Here is a 15,133-nt window from a genome sequence, read left to right as displayed (position 1 = left end):
ACTGACATCATACAGAACTAATATCCTGATAGAGACATTGTCACATCACTGACATCATACAGAACTAATATCCTGATAGAGACATTGTCACATCACTGACATCATACAGAACTAATATCCTGATAGAGACATTGTCACATCACTGACATCATACAGAACTAATATCCTGATAGAGACATTGTCACATCACTGACATCATACAGAACTAATATCCTGATAGAGACATTGTCACATCACTGACATCATACAGAACTAATATCCTGATAGAGACATTGTCACATCACTGACATCATACAGAACTAATATCCTGATAGAGACATTGTCACATCACTGACATCATACAGAACTAATATCCTGATAGAAACATTGTCACATCACTGACATCATACAGAACTAATATCCTGATAGAGACATTGTCACATCACTGACATCATACAGAACTAATATCCTGATAGAGACATTGTCACATCACTGACATCATACAGAACTAATATCCTGATAGAGACATTGTCACATCACTGACATCATACAGAACTAATATCCTGATAGAGACATTGTCACATCACTGACATCATACAGAACTAATATCCTGATAGAGACATTGTCACATCACTGACATCATACAGAACTAATATCCTGATAGAGACATTGTCACATCACTGACATCATACAGAACTAATATCCTGATAGAGACATTGTCACATCACTGACATCATACAGAACTAATATCCTGATAGAGACATTGTCACATCACTGACATCATACAGAACTAATATCCTGATAGAGACATTGTCACATCACTGACATCATACAGAACTAATATCCTGATAGAGACATTGTCACATCACTGACATCATACAGAACTAATATCCTGATAGAGACATTGTCACATCACTGACATCATACAGAACTAATATCCTGATAGAGACATTGTCACATCACTGACATCATACAGAACTAATATCCTGATAGAGACATTGTCACATCACTGACATCATACAGAACTAATATCCTGATAGAGACATTGTCACATCACTGACATCATACAGAACTAATATCCTGATAGAGACATTGTCACATCACTGACATCATACAGAACTAATATCCTGATAGAGACATTGTCACATCACTGACATCATACAGAACTAATATCCTGATAGAGACATTGTCACATCACTGACATCATACAGAACTAATATCCTGATAGAGACATTGTCACATCACTGACATCATACAGAACTAATATCCTGATAGAGACATTGTCACATCACTGACATCATACAGAACTAATATCCTGATAGAGACATTGTCACATCACTGACATCATACAGAACTAATATCCTGATAGAGACATTGTCACATCACTGACATCATACAGAACTAATATCCTGATAGAGACATTGTCACATCACTGACATCATACAGAACTAATATCCTGATAGAGACATTGTCACATCACTGACATCATACAGAACTAATATCCTGATAGAGACATTGTCACATCACTGACATCATACAGAACTAATATCCTGATAGAGACATTGTCACATCACTGACATCATACAGAACTAATATCCTGATAGAGACATTGTCACATCACTGACATCATACAGAACTAATATCCTGATAGAGACATTGTCACATCACTGACATCATACAGAACTAATATCCTGATAGAGACATTGTCACATCACTGACATCATACAGAACTAATATCCTGATAGAGACATTGTCACATCACTGACATCATACAGAACTAATATCCTGATAGAGACATTGTCACATCACTGACATCATACAGAACTAATATCCTGATAGAGACATTGTCACATCACTGACATCATACAGAACTAATATCCTGATAGAGACATTGTCACATCACTGACATCATACAGAACTAATATCCTGATAGAGACATTGTCACATCACTGACATCATACAGAACTAATATCCTGATAGAGACATTGTCACATCACTGACATCATACAGAACTAATATCCTGATAGAGACATTGTCACATCACTGACATCATACAGAACTAATATCCTGATAGAGACATTGTCACATCACTGACATCATACAGAACTAATATCCTGATAGAGACATTGTCACATCACTGACATCATACAGAACTAATATCCTGATAGAGACATTGTCACATCACTGACATCATACAGAACTAATATCCTGATAGAGACATTGTCACATCACTGACATCATACAGAACTAATATCCTGATAGAGACATTGTCACATCACTGACATCATACAGAACTAATATCCTGATAGAGACATTGTCACATCACTGACATCATACAGAACTAATATCCTGATAGAGACATTGTCACATCACTGACATCATACAGAACTAATATCCTGATAGAGACATTGTCACATCACTGACATCATACAGAACTAATATCCTGATAGAGACATTGTCACATCACTGACATCATACAGAACTAATATCCTGATAGAGACATTGTCACATCACTGACATCATACAGAACTAATATCCTGATAGAGACATTGTCACATCACTGACATCATACAGAACTAATATCCTGATAGAGACATTGTCACATCACTGACATCATACAGAACTAATATCCTGATAGAGACATTGTCACATCACTGACATCATACAGAACTAATATCCTGATAGAGACATTGTCACATCACTGACATCATACAGAACTAATATCCTGATAGAGACATTGTCACATCACTGACATCATACAGAACTAATATCCTGATAGAGACATTGTCACATCACTGACATCATACAGAACTAATATCCTGATAGAGACATTGTCACATCACTGACATCATACAGAACTAATATCCTGATAGAGACATTGTCACATCACTGACATCATACAGAACTAATATCCTGATAGAGACATTGTCACATCACTGACATCATACAGAACTAATATCCTGATAGAGACATTGTCACATCACTGACATCATACAGAACTAATATCCTGATAGAGACATTGTCACATCACTGACATCATACAGAACTAATATCCTGATAGAGACATTGTCACATCACTGACATCATACAGAACTAATATCCTGATAGAGACATTGTCACATCACTGACATCATACAGAACTAATATCCTGATAGAGACATTGTCACATCACTGACATCATACAGAACTAATATCCTGATAGAGACATTGTCACATCACTGACATCATACAGAACTAATATCCTGATAGAGACATTGTCACATCACTGACATCATACAGAACTAATATCCTGATAGAGACATTGTCACATCACTGACATCATACAGAACTAATATCCTGATAGAGACATTGTCACATCACTGACATCATACAGAACTAATATCCTGATAGAGACATTGTCACATCACTGACATCATACAGAACTAATATCCTGATAGAGACATTGTCACATCACTGACATCATACAGAACTAATATCCTGATAGAGACATTGTCACATCACTGACATCATACAGAACTAATATCCTGATAGAGACATTGTCACATCACTGACATCATACAGAACTAATATCCTGATAGAGACATTGTCACATCACTGACATCATACAGAACTAATATCCTGATAGAGACATTGTCACATCACTGACATCATACAGAACTAATATCCTGATAGAGACATTGTCACATCACTGACATCATACAGAACTAATATCCTGATAGAGACATTGTCACATCACTGACATCATACAGAACTAATATCCTGATAGAGACATTGTCACATCACTGACATCATACAGAACTAATATCCTGATAGAGACATTGTCACATCACTGACATCATACAGAACTAATATCCTGATAGAGACATTGTCACATCACTGACATCATACAGAACTAATATCCTGATAGAGACATTGTCACATCACTGACATCATACAGAACTAATATCCTGATAGAGACATTGTCACATCACTGACATCATACAGAACTAATATCCTGATAGAGACATTGTCACATCACTGACATCATACAGAACTAATATCCTGATAGAGACATTGTCACATCACTGACATCATACAGAACTAATATCCTGATAGAGACATTGTCACATCACTGACATCATACAGAACTAATATCCTGATAGAGACATTGTCACATCACTGACATCATACAGAACTAATATCCTGATAGAGACATTGTCACATCACTGACATCATACAGAACTAATATCCTGATAGAGACATTGTCACATCACTGACATCATACAGAACTAATATCCTGATAGAGACATTGTCACATCACTGACATCATACAGAACTAATATCCTGATAGAGACATTGTCACATCACTGACATCATACAGAACTAATATCCTGATAGAAACATTGTCACATCACTGACATCATACAGAACTAATATCCTGATAGAGACATTGTCACATCACTGACATCATACAGAACTAATATCCTGATAGAGACATTGTCACATCACTGACATCATACAGAACTAATATCCTGATAGAAACATTGTCACATCACTGACATCATACAGAACTAATATCCTGATAGAGACATTGTCACATCACTGACATCATACAGAACTAATATCCTGATAGAGACATTGTCACATCACTGACATCATACAGAACTAATATCCTGATAGAAACATTGTCACATCACTGACATCATACAGAACTAATATCCTGATAGAGACATTGTCACATCACTGACATCATACAGAACTAATATCCTGATAGAGACATTGTCACATCACTGACATCATACAGAACTAATATCCTGATAGAGACATTGTCACATCACTGACATCATACAGAACTAATATCCTGATAGAGACATTGTCACATCACTGACATCATACAGAACTAATATCCTGATAGAGACATTGTCACATCACTGACATCATACAGAACTAATATCCTGATAGAGACATTGTCACATCACTGACATCATACAGAACTAATATCCTGATAGAAACATTGTCACATCACTGACATCATACAGAACTAATATCCTGATAGAGACATTGTCACATCACTGACATCATACAGAACTAATATCCTGATAGAGACATTGTCACATAACTGACATCATACAGAACTAATATCCTGATAGAGACATTGTCACATCACTGACATCATACAGAACTAATATCCTGATAGAGACATTGTCACATCACTGACATCATACAGAACTAATATCCTGATAGAAACATTGTCACATCACTGACATCATACAGAACTAATATCCTGATAGAGACATTGTCACATCACTGACATCATACAGAACTAATATCCTGATAGAGACATTGTCACATCACTGACATCATACAGAACTAATATCCTGATAGAGACATTGTCACATCACTGACATCATACAGAACTAATATCCTGATAGAGACATTGTCACATCACTGACATCATACAGAACTAATATCCTGATAGAGACATTGTCACATCACTGACATCATACAGAACTAATATCCTGATAGAGACATTGTCACATCACTGACATCATACAGAACTAATATCCTGATAGAGACATTGTCACATCACTGACATCATACAGAACTAATATCCTGATAGAAACATTGTCACATCACTGACATCATACAGAACTAATATCCTGATAGAGACATTGTCACATCACTGACATCATACAGAACTAATATCCTGATAGAGACATTGTCACATCACTGACATCATACAGAACTAATATCCTGATAGAGACATTGTCACATCACTGACATCATACAGAACTAATATCCTGATAGAGACATTGTCACATCACTGACATCATACAGAACTAATATCCTGATAGAGACATTGTCACATCACTGACATCATACAGAACTAATATCCTGATAGAGACATTGTCACATCACTGACATCATACAGAACTAATATCCTGATAGAGACATTGTCACATCACTGACATCATACAGAACTAATATCCTGATAGAGACATTGTCACATCACTGACATCATACAGAACTAATATCCTGATAGAGACATTGTCACATAACTGACATCATACAGAACTAATATCCTGATAGAGACATTGTCACATCACTGACATCATACAGAACTAATATCCTGATAGAGACATTGTCACATCACTGACATCATACAGAACTAATATCCTGATAGAGACATTGTCACATCACTGACATCATACAGAACTAATATCCTGATAGAGACATTGTCACATCACTGACATCATACAGAACTAATATCCTGATAGAAACATTGTCACATCACTGACATCATACAGAACTAATATCCTGATAGAGACATTGTCACATCACTGACATCATACAGAACTAATATCCTGATAGAGACATTGTCACATCACTGACATCATACAGAACTAATATCCTGATAGAGACATTGTCACATCACTGACATCATACAGAACTAATATCCTGATAGAGACATTGTCACATCACTGACATCATACAGAACTAATATCCTGATAGAGACATTGTCACATCACTGACATCATACAGAACTAATATCCTGATAGAGACATTGTCACATCACTGACATCATACAGAACTAATATCCTGATAGAGACATTGTCACATCACTGACATCATACAGAACTAATATCCTGATAGAGACATTGTCACATCACTGACATCATACAGAACTAATATCCTGATAGAGACATTGTCACATCACTGACATCATACAGAACTAATATCCTGATAGAGACATTGTCACATCACTGACATCATACAGAACTAATATCCTGATAGAGACATTGTCACATCACTGACATCATACAGAACTAATATCCTGATAGAGACATTGTCACATCACTGACATCATACAGAACTAATATCCTGATAGAGACATTGTCACATCACTGACATCATACAGAACTAATATCCTGATAGAAACATTGTCACATCACTGACATCATACAGAACTAATATCCTGATAGAGACATTGTCACATCACTGACATCATACAGAACTAATATCCTGATAGAGACATTGTCACATCACTGACATCATACAGAACTAATATCCTGATAGAGACATTGTCACATCACTGACATCATACAGAACTAATATCCTGATAGAAACATTGTCACATCACTGACATCATACAGAACTAATATCCTGATAGAGACATTGTCACATCACTGACATCATACAGAACTAATATCCTGATAGAGACATTGTCACATCACTGACATCATACAGAACTAATATCCTGATAGAGACATTGTCACATCACTGACATCATACAGAACTAATATCCTGATAGAGACATTGTCACATCACTGACATCATACAGAACTAATATCCTGATAGAGACATTGTCACATCACTGACATCATACAGAACTAATATCCTGATAGAAACATTGTCACATCACTGACATCATACAGAACTAATATCCTGATAGAAACATTGTCACATCACTGACATCATACAGAACTAATATCCTGATAGAGACATTGTCACATCACTGACATCATACAGAACTAATATCCTGATAGAAACATTGTCACATCACTGACATCATACAGAACTAATATCCTGATAGAGACATTGTCACATCACTGACATCATACAGAACTAATATCCTGATAGAGACATTGTCACATCACTGACATCATACAGAACTAATATCCTGATAGAGACATTGTCACATCACTGACATCATACAGAACTAATATCCTGATAGAGACATTGTCACATCACTGACATCATACAGAACTAATATCCTGATAGAGACATTGTCACATCACTGACATCATACAGAACTAATATCCTGATAGAGACATTGTCACATCACTGACATCATACAGAACTAATATCCTGATAGAGACATTGTCACATCACTGACATCATACAGAACTAATATCCTGATAGAGACATTGTCACATCACTGACATCATACAGAACTAATATCCTGATAGAGACATTGTCACATCACTGACATCATACAGAACTAATATCCTGATAGAGACATTGTCACATCACTGACATCATACAGAACTAATATCCTGATAGAGACATTGTCACATCACTGACATCATACAGAACTAATATCCTGATAGAGACATTGTCACATCACTGACATCATACAGAACTAATATCCTGATAGAGACATTGTCACATCACTGACATCATACAGAACTAATATCCTGATAGAGACATTGTCACATCACTGACATCATACAGAACTAATATCCTGATAGAGACATTGTCACATCACTGACATCATACAGAACTAATATCCTGATAGAAACATTGTCACATCACTGACATCATACAGAACTAATATCCTGATAGAGACATTGTCACATCACTGACATCATACAGAACTAATATCCCGATAGAGACATTGTCACATCACTGACATCATACAGAACTAATATCCCGATAGAGACATTGTCACATCACTGACATCATACAGAACTAATATCCCGATAGAGACATTGTTACATCACTGACATCATACAGAACTAATATCCCGATAGAGACATTGTCACATCACTGACATCATACAGAACTAATATCCCGATAGAGACATTGTCACATCACTGACATCATACAGAACTAATATCCCGATAGAGACATTGTCACATCACTGACATCATACAGAACTAATATCCCGATAGAGACATTGTCACATCACTGACATCATACAGAACTAATATCCCGATAGAGACATTGTCACATCACTGACATCATACAGAACTAATATCCCGATAGAGACATTGTCACATCACTGACATCATACAGAACTAATATCCCGATAGAGACATTGTCACATCACTGACATCATACAGAACTAATATCCCGATAGAGACATTGTCACATCACTGACATCATACAGAACTAATATCCCGATAGAGACATTGTCACATCACTGACATCATACAGAACTAATATCCCGATAGAGACATTGTCACATCACTGACATCATACAGAACTAATATCCCGATAGAGACATTGTCACATCACTGACATCATACAGAACTAATATCCCGATAGAGACATTGTCACATCACTGACATCATACAGAACTAATATCCCGATAGAGACATTGTCACATCACTGACATCATACAGAACTAATATCCCGATAGAGACATTGTCACATCACTGACATCATACAGAACTAATATCCTGATAGAGACATTGTCACATCACTGACATCATACAGAACTAATATCCCGATAGAGACATTGTGACATCACTGACATCATACAGAACTAATATCCCGATAGAGACATTGTCACATCACTGACATCATACAGAACTAATATCCCGATAGAGACATTGTCACATCACTGACATCATACAGAACTAATATCCCGATAGAGACATTGTCACATCACTGACATCATACAGAACTAATATCCCGATAGAGACATTGTCACATCACTGACATCATACAGAACTAATATCCCGATAGAGACATTGTCACATCACTGACATCATACAGAACTAATATCCCGATAGAGACATTGTCACATCACTGACATCATACAGAACTAATATCCCGATAGAGACATTGTCACATCACTGACATCATACAGAACTAATATCCCGATAGAGACATTGTCACATCACTGACATCATACAGAACTAATATCCCGATAGAGACATTGTCACATCACTGACATCATACAGAACTAATATCCCGATAGAGACATTGTCACATCACTGACATCATACAGAACTAATATCCCGATAGAGACATTGTCACATCACTGACATCATACAGAACTAATATCCTGATAGAGACATTGTCACATCACTGACATCATACAGAACTAATATCCTGATAGAGACATTGTCACATCACTGACATCATACAGAACTAATATCCTGATAGAGACATTGTCACATCACTGACATCATACAGAACTAATATCCTGATAGAGACATTGTCACATCACTGACATCATACAGAACTAATATCCTGATAGAGACATTGTCACATCACTGACATCATACAGAACTAATATCCTGATAGAGACATTGTCACATCACTGACATCATACAGAACTAATATCCTGATAGAGACATTGTCACATCACTGACATCATACAGAACTAATATCCTGATAGAGACATTGTCACATCACTGACATCATACAGAACTAATATCCTGATAGAGACATTGTCACATCACTGACATCATACAGAACTAATATCCTGATAGAGACATTGTCACATCACTGACATCATACAGAACTAATATCCTGATAGAGACATTGTCACATCACTGACATCATACAGAACTAATATCCTGATAGAGACATTGTCACATCACTGACATCATACAGAACTAATATCCTGATAGAGACATTGTCACATCACTGACATCATACAGAACTAATATCCTGATAGAGACATTGTCACATCACTGACATCATACAGAACTAATATCCTGATAGAGACATTGTCACATCACTGACATCATACAGAACTAATATCCTGATAGAGACATTGTCACATCACTGACATCATACAGAACTAATATCCTGATAGAGACATTGTCACATCACTGACATCATACAGAACTAATATCCTGATAGAGACATTGTCACATCACTGACATCATACAGAACTAATATCCTGATAGAGACATTGTCACATCACTGACATCATACAGAACTAATATCCTGATAGAGACATTGTCACATCACTGACATCATACAGAACTAATATCCTGATAGAGACATTGTCACATCACTGACATCATACAGAACTAATATCCTGATAGAGACATTGTCACATCACTGACATCATACAGAACTAATATCCTGATAGAGACATTGTCACATCACTGACATCATACAGAACTAATATCCTGATAGAGACATTGTCACATCACTGACATCATACAGAACTAATATCCTGATAGAGACATTGTCACATCACTGACATCATACAGAACTAATATCCTGATAGAGACATTGTCACATCACTGACATCATACAGAACTAATATCCTGATAGAGACATTGTCACATCACTGACATCATACAGAACTAATATCCTGATAGAGACATTGTCACATCACTGACATCATACAGAACTAATATCCTGATAGAGACATTGTCACATCACTGACATCATACAGAACTAATATCCTGATAGAGACATTGTCACATCACTGACATCATACAGAACTAATATCCTGATAGAAACATTGTCACATCACTGACATCATACAGAACTAATATCCTGATAGAGACATTTGTTTAGTGATGAGTAGGGAAAATAATGTTAGTCCACTGAGGCCCTCTCATCAAGACATGGAGCCCAGTGAAGTAGGACTGAGGCTCTCTCATGAAGACATGTAGCCCAGTGAAGTAGGACTGAGGCCCTCTCATGAAGACATGTAACCCAGTGAAGTAGGACTGAGGCTCTCATCAAGACATGTAGCCCAGTGAAGTAGGACTGAGGCTCTCATCAAGACATGTAGCTTAGTGAAGTAGGACTGAGGCTCTCATCAAGACATGTAGCTTAGTGAAGTAGGACTGAGGCTCTCATCAAGTCATGTAAGCCCACTGGGCTTACATGACTTGATGAGAGCCTCAGTCCTACTTCACTAAGCTACATGTCTTGATGAGAGCCTCAGTCCTACTTCACTAAGCTACATGTCTTGATGAGAGCCTCAGTAGGACTAGGACTGAGGCTCTCTCTTGAAGACAAGTAGCCCAGTGAAGTAGGGCCGAGGCCCTGTTCCGGTCCCCAGACCCTGACACACTGCTCCAGTCCTGGAGGCGCCATGTATGGTGGGGTCCAGCCTGGATCTGTCAGCAACATCACTGGACCATGAACTCAGGTAGACAGAACACAGAGAAAGGCTCACAGGCAGGCACACACACACACACACACACACACACACACACACACACACACACACACACACACACACACACACACACACACACACACACACACACACACACACACACAAACACACACATTGTAGGTAACTTGATACAATGACACAAAAGCCTCCTCAGTGCCTTATCTCTTCTCTACCTCCTATTTCCTCTCCTCATTCCTCTCCACATTCTTTCTGGTATTTAGCCGAGACCTTTTCACTTTGTATAGCCTTATCAAAGACACCCTGCTCCGGTCCCCAGACCGCAGTGCCCTCCAGACCGCAGTCCCCTCCAGTCCCCAGACCTCAGTCCCCTCTAGTCCCCTCCAGTCCCCCAGTCCCCTCCAGTCCCCAGACCCCAGTCCCCTTCAGTCCCCCAGTCCCTTCCAGTCCCCCAGTCCCCAGACCTGTTCAGTCCCCTCCAGTCCCCAGGCCCCAGTCCCCTCCAGTCCCCCGACCCCAGACCCCTCCAGTCCCCAGACCCCAGTCCCCTCCAGTCCCCCGACCCCAGACCCCTCCAGTCCCCAGTCCCCAGTCCCCTCCAGTCCCCCGACCCCAGACCCCTCCAGTCCCCAGACCCCTCCAGTCCCCAGACCCCTCCAGTCCCCAGACCCCTCCAGACTCCAGTCCCCATCAGTACCCAGACCCCAGTCCCCTCCAGTACCCAGACCCCAGTCCCCTCCAGTCTCCAGTCCTCAGTTTCCAGACCCCTACCCTTCTATCCCCCACTCTCTTCTTCTTTCTCCCAGTTCCTTTCTCTATCTCTGCCTACTCTCACCCCTCGCCCCTCCCCCGTATCTCTCTCTCTCCCTCTCCCTCTCTATCTGTCTCCCCCCCTCTCTCTCCCTCTCACTATCTCTCTCTATCTGTCTCTCTCCCCTCTCTCTCTCCCCTTCTCTCTCACTCTCTCTCCTCCTCTCTCTGCCACCTCTCTCATTGTCTCCCTCTCCTCTCTCTCTCTCTCTCTCTCTCTCTCTCTCCTCCCTTGTTTGTCTCTCTCTCTCCCCTTCTCTCTCACTCTCTCTCATCCTCTCAATTCAATTCAATTCAATTCAAGGGCTTTATTGGCATGGGAAACGTGTTAACATTGCCAAAGCAAGTGAGGTAGACAACATACAAAGTGAATATATAAAGTGAAAAACAACAAAAATTAACAGTAAACATTACACATACAGAGGTTTCAAAACAGTAAAGACATTACAAACGTCATATTATATATATATATATATATGCAGTGTTTTAACAATGTACAAATGGTTAAAGGACACAAGATAAAATAAGTAAGCATAGGTTGTATGGGTTGCATGGGTTGTATTTACAATGCATGGGTTGCATGGGTTGTATTTACAATGGTGTGTGTTCTTCACTGGTTGCCCTTTTCTCGTGGCAACAGGTCACAAATCTTCACACTGTGGAATTTCACCCAGTAGATATGGGAGTTTTTCAAATTTGGTGTTGTTTTTGAATTCTTTGTGGATCTGTGTAATCTGAGGGAAATATGTCTCTCTAATATGGTCATACATTGGGCAGGAGGTTAGGAAGTGCAGCTCAGTTTCCACCTCATTTTGTGGGCAGTGAGCACATAGCCTGTCTTCTCTTGAGAGCCATGTCTGCCTACGGCGGCCTTTCTCAATAGCAAGGCTATGCTCACTGAGTCTGTACATAGTCAAAGCTTTCCTTAATTTTGGGTCAGTCACAGTGGTCAGGTATTCTGCCGCTGTGTACTCTCTGTTTAGGGCCAAATTCTAGTTCTAGTTCTAGTTTGCTCTGTTTTTTTGTTATTTTTTTCCAATGTGTCAAGTAATTATCTTTTTGTTTTCTCATGATTTGGTTGGGTCTAATTGTGCTGTTGTCCTGGGGCTCTGTAGGGTGTGTTTGTGTTTGTGAACAGAGCCCCAGGACCAGCTTGCTTAGGGGACTCTTCTCCAGGTTCATCTCTCTGTAGGTGATGGCTTTGTTATGGAAGGTTTGTGAATCGCTTCCTTTTAGGTGGTTGTAGAATTTAACGGCTCTTTTCTGGATTTTGATAATTAGTGGGTATCGGCCTAATTCTGCTCTGCATGCATTATTTGGTGTTCTACGTTGTACACAGAGGATATTTTTGCAGAATTCTGCGTGCAGAGTCTCAATTTGGTGTTTGTCCCATTTTGTGAAGTCTTGGTTGGTGAGCGGACCCCAGACCTCACAACCATAAAGGGCAATGGGCTCTATGACTGATTCAAGTATTTTTAGCCAAATCCTAATTGGTATGTTGAAATTTATGTTTCTTTTGATGGCATAGAATGCCCTTTTTGCCTTGTCTCTCAGATCGTTCACAGCTTTGTGGAAGTTACCTGTGGCGCTGATGTTTAGGCCAAGGTATGTATAGTTTTTTGTGTGCTCTAGGGCAACAGTGTCTAGATGGAATTTGTATTTGTGGTCCTGGTGACTGGACCTTTTTTGGAACACCATTATTTTGGTCTTACTGAGATTTACTGTCAGGGCCCAGGTCTGACAGAATCTGTGCATAAGATCTAGGTGCTGCTGTAGGCCCTCCTTGGTTGGTGACAGAAGCACCAGATCATCGGCAAACAGCAGACATTTGACTTCGGATTCTAGCAGGGGGAGGCCGGGTGCTGCAGACTTTTCTAGTGCCCGCGCCAATTCGTTGATATATATGTTGAAGAGGGTGGGGCTTAAGCTGCATCCCTGTCTAACCCCACGACCCTGTGTGAAGAAATGTGTGTGTTTTTTGCCAATTTTAACCGCACACTTGTTGTTTGTGTACATGGATTTTATAATGTCGTATGTTTTACCCCCAACACCACTTTCCATCAGTTTGTATAGCAGACCCTCATGCCAGATTGAGTCGAAGGCTTTTTTGAAATCAACAAAGCATGAGAAGACTTTGCCTTTGTTTTGGTTTGTTTGGTTGTCAATTAGGGTGTGCAGGGTGAATACATGGTCTGTTGTACGGTAATTTGGTAAAAAGCCAATTTGACATTTGCTCAGTACATTGTTTTCATTGAGGAAATGTACGAGTCTGCTGTTAATAATAATGCAGAGGATTTTCCCAAGGTTACTGTTGACACATATTCCACGGTAGTTATTGGGGTCAAATTTGTCTCCACTTTTGTGGATTGGGGTGATCAGTCCTTGGTTCCAAATATTGGGGAAGATGCCAGAGCTAAGTATGATGTTAAAGAGTTTTAGTATAGCCAATTGGAATTTGTTGTCTGTATATTTGATAATTTCATTGAGGATACCATCAACACCACAGGCCTTTTTGGGTTG

Source organism: Oncorhynchus mykiss, chromosome 25, assembly GCF_057628025.1.
Source record: "Oncorhynchus mykiss isolate SJ-2025 chromosome 25, ASM5762802v1, whole genome shotgun sequence".
NCBI lineage: Eukaryota > Metazoa > Chordata > Actinopteri > Salmoniformes > Salmonidae > Oncorhynchus > Oncorhynchus mykiss.
This window is presented reverse-complemented; position numbering follows the sequence as displayed.